At 40.2% G+C, this 9,266-nt stretch overlaps 1 protein-coding gene across 4 annotated transcripts in view; it reads right to left on the reverse strand.

The window, feature by feature from the left end:
- Positions 1 to 9,266, reverse strand: part of TFAP2D (transcription factor AP-2 delta) — a 53,456-nt gene that overhangs the window by 4,582 nt on the left and 39,608 nt on the right. The gene's annotated exons all lie outside the window — the stretch shown is intronic.

Consider the following 9,266-nt stretch of genomic DNA (forward strand, 5'->3'; position numbering starts at 1 on the left):
CAGTCTTTTATGAAACCTCTCCCAAAGGCGATTAACAAATAACTCACTTTTAGAATGTTTATCTATCAGTCTCCAGGCACTTTTCAAAGCAGGAAATTATGTTTATCTCAAGTTAGTAATGAGAGGAAAATGATAATTAAATATTTACAAGGACTATTTTGCAGACGTCAATTAATGATACCACATGACTCTTGAAGTCTGGACTCTTGAAATTTGGACTTATAGTAATATCTGCATCTTTTCAGTTTAACATCAAAGAGAGGTAAAAATATATGGCTTTGATTTCAAACTTTTCATTTGTTTGTTTTTGAGAAATGTTTGGCTTACCAAGAAAAAAAATCATCATAATTGTCTGATGTTTTTAATATTTCCAGAAACGTCAGCCATAGCATACAGATAAGATTATTTTTAGCCCTTAAAATTCTGATATTTAGGAGTCAGGTGACTTTAAGATTTTGTGTTGCACTTTATCTTCACTTCTGTCTTTCATAAGTCCAGAGGAATGAAAATGTGAAGAAGCTAAGATTATCAGAGAGCAAGAAAAATAAAGTCCAAAACTATCATTACTAGTTATAATATTTTATGATTTTTACAGTGCTTGTATGATCTTCTGGGTCCTGTTTGAGGGAACTGACTATACTGAGAGATGTATAAAATATTAATGATCTTGCGTGCAAAATAAAATAGTTTATCAGCTTTAAGAGTTGACAACACCTGCAATCGTTAATTTCCAGTAGACAGTAATACTACGTTTAAGAAAGGATTGAATAGCGAAGAATTCTCCTGGTCTTCTTGTCTTTGAACATTTCCACTCTTGAGCAAAAGAAATAGTACTGTGTTCATATAATAGTTCAATACACCCTGAAGAGCCAAGTTGGAATACTGCAGTGAAACCTTACAGAGATTGGCTCAGAAAAAAAATCCATAGGGTTAAGAATGAGGGTAGAAGAATTTAATGTTCTGAAATGCTGAACAAGACTGTAGAAAACAGTAGAATGGGACAAAGTCTGATATTAAGATATGTAAGCAAAAATGTGAACTTGTAGCTGTATCCATCAACAGTGCCTAAACTTCCATTACAATCAAAGAGGACTCAAGTCCGTTTCCTGTGTGTAAGAGTCTTCATTGATTTGAGATGCCCTATGGCGCCTAAGAAACCAACACAGAATTGGTAGGCATGATATAGAACTTAAGTTCACCTTGCTTCTAGGTGTTTTGAGGCCATGCAGGTTATCATTATGCATCTTTGTGCACTAGTACTATACACTGGTGTTTAGGCAACTGAATTGTGCCCTGGGGATTTATTCAATATTGTCAGAGATGTGTGGAGTATGACTAAGCATATGAAAAGCCTCTTTTATGATCAAGTACACCATTTATTTATTTTTTTATTTTATTTTATTTTATTTTATTTTATTTTATTTTATTTTATTTTATTTTATTTTATTTTATTTTATTTTCTGGCTACACCAAGAATCTGAGCAAGAATGTTTGGTGGCATTTTAGATGTCTTATATTAACAAGATATTTGTGCCAGGTGAGCAGGTAATGCAGAGTGCTTACAGAACACCCTTTTAAAGCAGCAATGGGCTGATGGTATACTTTGTAGTATCTAAAAATATGTCTCATGCTAATGTTTATTGAGTTATATCTTTCCACAGATATAGTGAAGTCCCCTGACTACAAGGGAAGCTTAAACAACCAGCTGATATGGAGACACCTTGATATTAGTATTTCATACTGAACAGAATCTTTAACTTCTTGCCTGAAAACTAATGTTGTCCTGGTTCCAGTTAGGACAGAGTTAATTTTCCCTCATAGTAGCTGGTAGGGTGCTATGTTTTGGATTAGGATGAGAAGAGCGCTGATAACATGCTGATGTTTTAATTGTTGCAGAGCAGTGTTTACACCAGGCCAAGGACTTTTCGGCTTCTCGCTCTGTCCTGCCAGCGAGCAGGCTGGGGGTGCAGCAGGAGCTGGGAGGGGACAGACCCAGGACAGCTGGCCCAAACTGGCCAAAGGGGTATTCCATACCATCTGACGTCATGCTAAACAATATATAGGGGTGGCTGGCTGGGGTGGGGGGGGCCGGCTGCTCGGGAATAGGCTGGGCATCGGTCAGCGGGTGGTGAGCAATTGCATTGTGCATCACTTGTTTTCTTACACATTATTATTGTTAATACTATTATCATTATCACTATTATTATTATTGTTATTATTATATTCCTTATATTCCTTATATTATTATATTCCTGTCTTAATAAACTGTCTTTATCTCAACTCACCGGCTTCACTTTCCCGTTTCTCTCCCCCATCCCAGAGAGGGAGGGGGGAGGGTGAGCGAACGGCTGTGTGGTGTTTAGCTGCCAGCCGGGTTAAACCACAACAAATGTTCACAGGAAAAGGATTCTGTGGGGTGAGTTATGCATCTATCACCTTTACAGATCTGCTTTTTAAGCTTTTATGCACCACAAATAATCCAAAAGCAGTTTTTTTCAAGGCAGATTTGTATTTATTATTAAACAACAACAACCAACCAGCCTTGAAATGGCACTGCAGTCTCATGGCAACTCATTTGATTCCTGTTGAATGTATTCTCCCCCACAGATGGAGATATGCAAAGCCTATTAACTTTCCCATGATACTTACTGAAAGAAACCATTTTATAGAAAATTTCTGACCAGCCCTCCATGGCACACTCTTGTGAGGATGTATTTTTTTTAGCCCTGCTTTATGTAATGAGCATAAAAAGGCTGAGAGATATCTTCTATTTTATCTTACATTTTTATGAGTAGTTCCCATTACTCTAATTTTGGTGAGCTTTGTTTATCTACAAGTCTTTGACAAATCTAAGAAAGATGGATAATTTCCCTTTGCCAATGAAAGTAAGTTTCAAGTTGGGAAGAAATTCTGATTTTTACACTGAAATCCAAAGTGTGACAGGCAGAAGACTAATGGCAAAGCATTAAAACACACTTCCTGAAAGTCACATTTAAATGCGTGATTTTTTGACTGAGCTCCCACTAAATTCAGTCCACTTTTGTTTGTGCTTCACATCTACTAAGAGGATTGTTTTCACTGTAAGACTTTCTTTTGGGTTTAAGATCCTAAAATTAAACTTAGAGTTTTTATAGTGGAATCATCTGAGTATTCTTGGTCTTCTAGTACATTTCATTGCAACCCCTAAAAGCAAAAAACTTTATTGTTCTAAAAGGTAAGGTCAAAATCTCTGATTTTGGTACTGTTTATGAAGAGATGCAGAAAGAAGGAAATGAATAGCAGGTCAATGTATTATAAATCCTTATGCTTAAAGACATCCAGACCAGCCTGCAATCCTGCTCAGTGCTATGATGCAATTATGTATGCTCATATTTTAATGATGGCCTCACTTAAAAATGAAAAGATCTAAGTATGCCTGAAGGCTTGGACTCTTATTTGGCAGCTACCTCAAGGACTTCTCCATACCTTAGGCTGGTGAAACTTCAACATGCGGTAAAAGAAACAGATTCCCTCACTGGGGGTGGGGGGTGGGGAGGAGGAGGCCATCTGCACAGAATGTTTACACCCTCATTTAAAATAAATAAATACTTTAAAACAGTAATAATGATGAAGAAAAGGCAAGCTTGAACTTATTGTTTGGAGTTTCTCAGAATTTTGAATGTGAAAACCACTTCATGATTACCTAGATTTAACAATATGTGGCAGATGACAAATAATGAAATCTGATAAGATTTTTGATGGCTGTAAATGAAATGGAAAAATATTTGAATCATCATAGTGATACAAATAACTTCCTAAGTTAGAGGTATCTCTACTGAATTCCAAGGGTTTCTGCTGATTGCAAGGTCTGCCTTATGTAGGATGCCTTGAGAATTAAACTTTACTTCAGAAGGTGAGTGGACCATACCATGGCACAAGTTAGGCTGATAGTCAAGATGAACACTAGAACACGAGCAGCATATATTACAGGGATAATAGTCTATAGGATCAGAGTGGCAAAGAGCACATACAAAAGTTGCCTTGCAAAGTAAGTCCTTGGGCTTGTTTTCCATTCATAATTGAACAAGTGTATTAAGGACATGTTCTCATAACCAGACAGACCTCATTTTACTGCATATAAAAGCAGTGGAAAAAAGAGAGCAATGTGTATTGGGCTTACCTGGCAAGGTTTTGGTAGTAGGGGTGTAGAGGGTGCTACAGGTTTGGCCTCTGTGAGAAGAGCCCAGAAACTGTCCATTGTTAGATAAAGGCCAGCTCCAGCCAACACCAGAGAGGAACTCCACTGGTGTCCAGAGCTGAGCCAGTGAGCAATGCTGGTTGTGCCTCTGTGAGAGCGGATTTAAGAAAGGACAACAACAACAACAACACAAAGCAAATAAACAAACAAACAAAAAACGTGCTTCACAGCAGCAGCTGGAAGAGAGGTGAGAAAACGTAAAGAGAAAAAAATCCCTCAGATGCCAAGGTTAGTGCAGAAGGAGGGCAGAAGGTGCTCCAGGCATGGAGGAGGCCCTGTGGCCTGTGGAGAGGCCCCTGGTGGAGCAGGCTGTCCCCCTGCAGCCCATGGGTCCCACACGGAGCAGATCTCCACGCTGCAGCCTGTGGAGGAGCCCCCGGTGGAGCAGGTGGATGTGGCCTGGAGGAGGCTGCGGCCCATGGAGAGCCCCCGCAGGAGCAGGCCCCGGGCCAGAGCTGCAGCCCGTGGAGAGGAGCCCACGCAGGAGCAGGGGGTCTGGGGGGAGCTGCCGCCCGTGGGGGACCCCTGCTGAAGCAGTTTGCTCCTGGGGGATGGACCCCATGGTACGGAGCCGTGTGGGAGCAGTTCTTGAAGAGCTGCTGCCTGTGGGCATTCCCTGCAGGGTCACTTTGGAAAGGACAGCATCCCGTGGGAGGGACCCCATGTGGAGCAGGGGCAGAGAGGGACCGTGAAGGAGCGGCAGAGAGCGTCAGGGACTCACTGCAGACCCCATTCCCTGTTCCCCTATGCTGCTTGGGGGGGGGGGGGGGGGGGGGGGGCGATGTAGAAGGGGGTGGATGGGGGACAGGTGTTTTTAGTTTGCTTTTAGTTTCTCAGTGTTCTAGTCTGCTGCTAATAGTTATATTAATCTACCTATGTTGAATCTGTTTTGCCTGTGATGGTAATCAGTGAGTGATCTCCCTGTTCTTATCTCAACCTTTGAGCCCTTTTTTATTCCATGTGACTAGGGGGAGTGAGAGTGCAGTGGTGGTAAAGTTTACTTGCCCATCAGGGTGAAAGAACTGCAGAGTGCCAGAGCTGACGCCCCCTATTTCCAAAATATTCTGTTTCAGCTCTGAAGATTCTGGACCCCAAATATGATTTTCCACATTAGGAAAATTGCCCAGGGAATGTCTCTGAAATATCCAAGACTGTGTCTATAGTGTTTCTGAGCTATAAAACAAAGATTTAGCCATGGAACAATATTGCACATGGCACTCATAGAAGCCCTTGGATGTTTGCCAATAAATGCTACCAGCACAGCATATTATAGTCCCCAAATAAAACACTGGATAACCCTGTGACTTGTTAGTTTTCAATGAGAAAAAAGTATACCGGCTTCTGCCTCACTGTGGGTGAAAAGTGGCCTTGCTGCCCATCACTGCCTGGGGAGCCAAATACACCGATGAGACCACAGAGAGACACAAGATGACTGGGTACTTTTGAGAAAGTGTGAGTGTGTTCATGTGACTCACACAGCCTTTGCTGTTGCTGTTCCTGCACAGTTCCTTTAGCTTCTCCTTTAACTTAGTCAGTGGTCGCATCTCTGCCCTACAACAAGGCACAGAAGTAAATGAGATTCAACCAACTTTCTATCATCTGTAGACGATCATCAGATGATCATCTGTCATCAGTGAAGATGATGATATAGCTGAGAAGTCGCATTGTCCTCCTCAAATGAGAAAGACCAAGAGCTAAGCATTATAAACATGCGGATGACAAAGCAATATTGTATCCCAGTAATTTGGGAATGAGGAGATGACATTTCTTTTCCTTGGAATCAGAAGAAATCTTAAGTACTGGACTGAGAAACAGTCTAGCCTCTGTGCTTTTTTCATCTCTGATTAATACATAATTACTCTTTCCTCATTAAGCAAGGAACTTACTTGTTAATGAAGAGGGTAAAGAAAAGAAAACAGGTCATCAGATCTCCTGACTCCATAAGTTGTGACTTTAAAGGAATATAAAATCATAGAATGATAAAATCATCCAGGTTGGAAATGACCCACCACTAAACCATGTCCCATGTCCACACATCTCTTAAATATCTCCAGGGATAGGATTCCACCACTTCCCTGAGGAGTGTGTTCCAATGCTTAATCACCCTCTCTGTGAAGAAATACCAGAAGACTCAACAAAATCCTTACTATTTCTCTATCTTAGCAATTCAGCCTCTGCACACAAAAATGTTCCAATCTTTTCAAAGTGATTTTGGTTATAAGCAGAACAGGAGGAGATGATAGAATCCCTGCTATGAAAAGATTGAAGATGGAATCCCTGGAAAAAGGAATGAGTGACAAATCCTAGAGGAAGGATCTCTAATACCTTCGGCAAACATAAGGCCAGGTAAAAGAAAGAACAAAAGGAACAAGAAAGGAACAATTTCTTGATTGCTAATACCTCAGCACTAGGAACCAATACGTTCCTTTGCAACTAACTGAATCAAAGGCCAGATTGTGAGAGATCATGGAAGTCAGGAAACTCTAGAGGGCACCGGAGCTGTTTCACCACACAGTCTCACACCAAGCTTCTTCCAGTCCATGCGTGTAAACAAAATGCTGCTATCGCTAATCAAGATGACTGGAATTATGACAGCAGCTGCTCTACCTCCTGATAGGAAAAGAAGTATAAGAAATAGAAAACAATATAAAAAGGGGCTAAGATATCTGTAAAGGCAACCCACAAGTAAGAATTTGGTCTTGGCTCTTTGTTATAATTTAAAAAATGCTCTTTGCTTCAAAATGTATTTCATTGCTCTCTTTTACCCTTCAGAAGGAAGGATGTTACTTTTTTACTGCTCCGAATGTCTGAGCCTCTGTTTTTTTGCCTGTCGCCTTTTGTGTCACCTTGTCAGTGTGATGCCAGGCACTCACAGGAGGCTGACAGCTCCAGGCTCAGAGACTGACTAAATGACAAAACTCTTGTCTCAAACAGTTTCATGGTGAGGGTGTTTCATATCAGCTGGATGGCTAGGCAAAACACAGAATAATTTGAGAGGATAACGATTGCTTTTATTTTCTAGCTTTAGTATTCTGAGCCTATTATTTTTGTCTGTTTATATAAGGTTTCTGCTCTGAAAGAAGTGCCACTTGCAAAAAAAAGTAGTTTTCCCTTTGCTCTTTTGCAGTTGTTATCTTTTATATGTGAAATAGATTATCTAGATGTTGTTGTGCACCTTGACGAAATGTAACCTTAAAGGACCAAATCCAAATTCTGTAATCAGTAAATATTCATCTTTCTCTATGGGATGGATGACATCAGTAGGATATCTGAGCTTTCTATCTAGTACAAGTTCTTGTAGACGCAAGTGACCCAAAAGCAGCTGTAAAAGGCATGTTTATATCTAATTTTACAAGTGAAGAAGTAAGGCTAAGAGTCTGACAAATGAGGTGAGGGAGCCTGTACTTATGTAAGCCAAGAAAAATGCACAGCACTCTTTAGTATAATCTCAGAAAATATTCTCTCTATAATTTTTTTGTGTGTGTGTGTGTGTGTCACTTTTTTTTTTTTCTCCCCAACACAGAATTTTTTGGGGAGGCTTGCTTTTTTTGGGGGTGGGAGCTCATTTTTGGTGGGATTTGCAGGAACAGTAGTTTTCACTAGGTTTTTAGGAACTAAAAAAGACTTCTGCCAAAAATTCAAAAACCCTGATATCAACTTCTTATTAAAACATTTATTATTATAACATCTTCTAGATAAGGGGAGACTTCTCATTCTAAGAACGTGCATCTGCTCATACAGTTAGTAGAAATACTTAATTTAATAAAATATACTCTTTCATAAAACCACACTTTTGCTTTCACTGCAAGATTGAGCAGTGGCAGACAGCAAAGCTATTCTGAAGAAAAGGCAGGTTATGAATGTAAAGACAAGAAGACACATGTCAATGTGACTCTCAGATCCCTGAATGAATCTGTGGGAAGCTCAGATATTGCAGTGGAATGGAAAAGAGAAGTAGATACATGCTTTCTACACTCAACAGGAGAGAAAGAGGGACTAAAATCAAATCAAATGCACTAATTTACTGTTTTCAACTTTTAGTCGTGTTGAAAGGATGTCCAAAATTCTACTCCTTAGACTGAAGGCTGGTTTGATGCTTTATCAACAGACATAAATATAAAATGAATAAAACAGGATCCTAGATCCAGCATTCTAGCTTTGGTTTAATGCAGAAGCTACCACACTAGATAAACATACTCAAACGTTTTCATTCGCAATCCGGTCTGAAATTTTCCTCTGCAAAAGAGAAAAACTTTAAAAACAGGGATGGAAAGTGAACATGCAAGCTCACCCATGCAACTAAGAGATGCTATGGGACATCCAGAGCATTTTTAAGGCTGGTAGATGTGATGCGGGGCTCACAAACAAGCCTTGAGCTGAGGGAGTAGCAGATGAATGTGACACAGGATGGTCTTTTACACCTAAAATGTGCCTAGACCTCCACATTCATGAGACAGTTAAATAACTCTAAGGTACTTAAACTGGGGCTAGGGTACGACTTCAGTCATCTATATCTGTGCTAGTAAGGTGAAGAGTGCAAAGGTTCCTCCTCTGCTCATGAGAGATCTAACACAGTCTGGCCTCATCTCCATTATTCAAGTATTTTAATCTGAAAAGTGGAGGCTATTTCTAAGATTCCAACTGGGAACATCCCCTTGACAGGGATAAGGTTGCCTTGTGCCTCGGAATTGCTTGTGACAGGAAGAGTTGGTCTAGGCCAAGTTCATAAAAACAAAACAAAACAAAAACAAACAAACCAAAACAAAAAAGCAGTAACAATCAAACATTATAGACTGTTGTGTTCCAGTGTCCAGGACCATACCCACACAGTTAATAGATAGGTTTTCATATATCTTTGAGGGGGTTTAGATTTTTACGTATCTCCATTCCTTCTCTGAAATATGGCAGAAGCATTTCCCTTCTTCACAGCAGGGATCTATATGACTGAAAGCTATCAGTTCTTCTGGTCTTGTTCTATGCTCTGGGGGTGGTTGGATGCACTAAATGCCTGGGAAGTGCAAAGGTGCCA

The sequence above is a fragment of the Anser anser genome (assembly GCF_964211835.1).
Source record: "Anser anser genome assembly, chromosome: 3".
NCBI classification, from domain to species: domain Eukaryota; kingdom Metazoa; phylum Chordata; class Aves; order Anseriformes; family Anatidae; genus Anser; species Anser anser.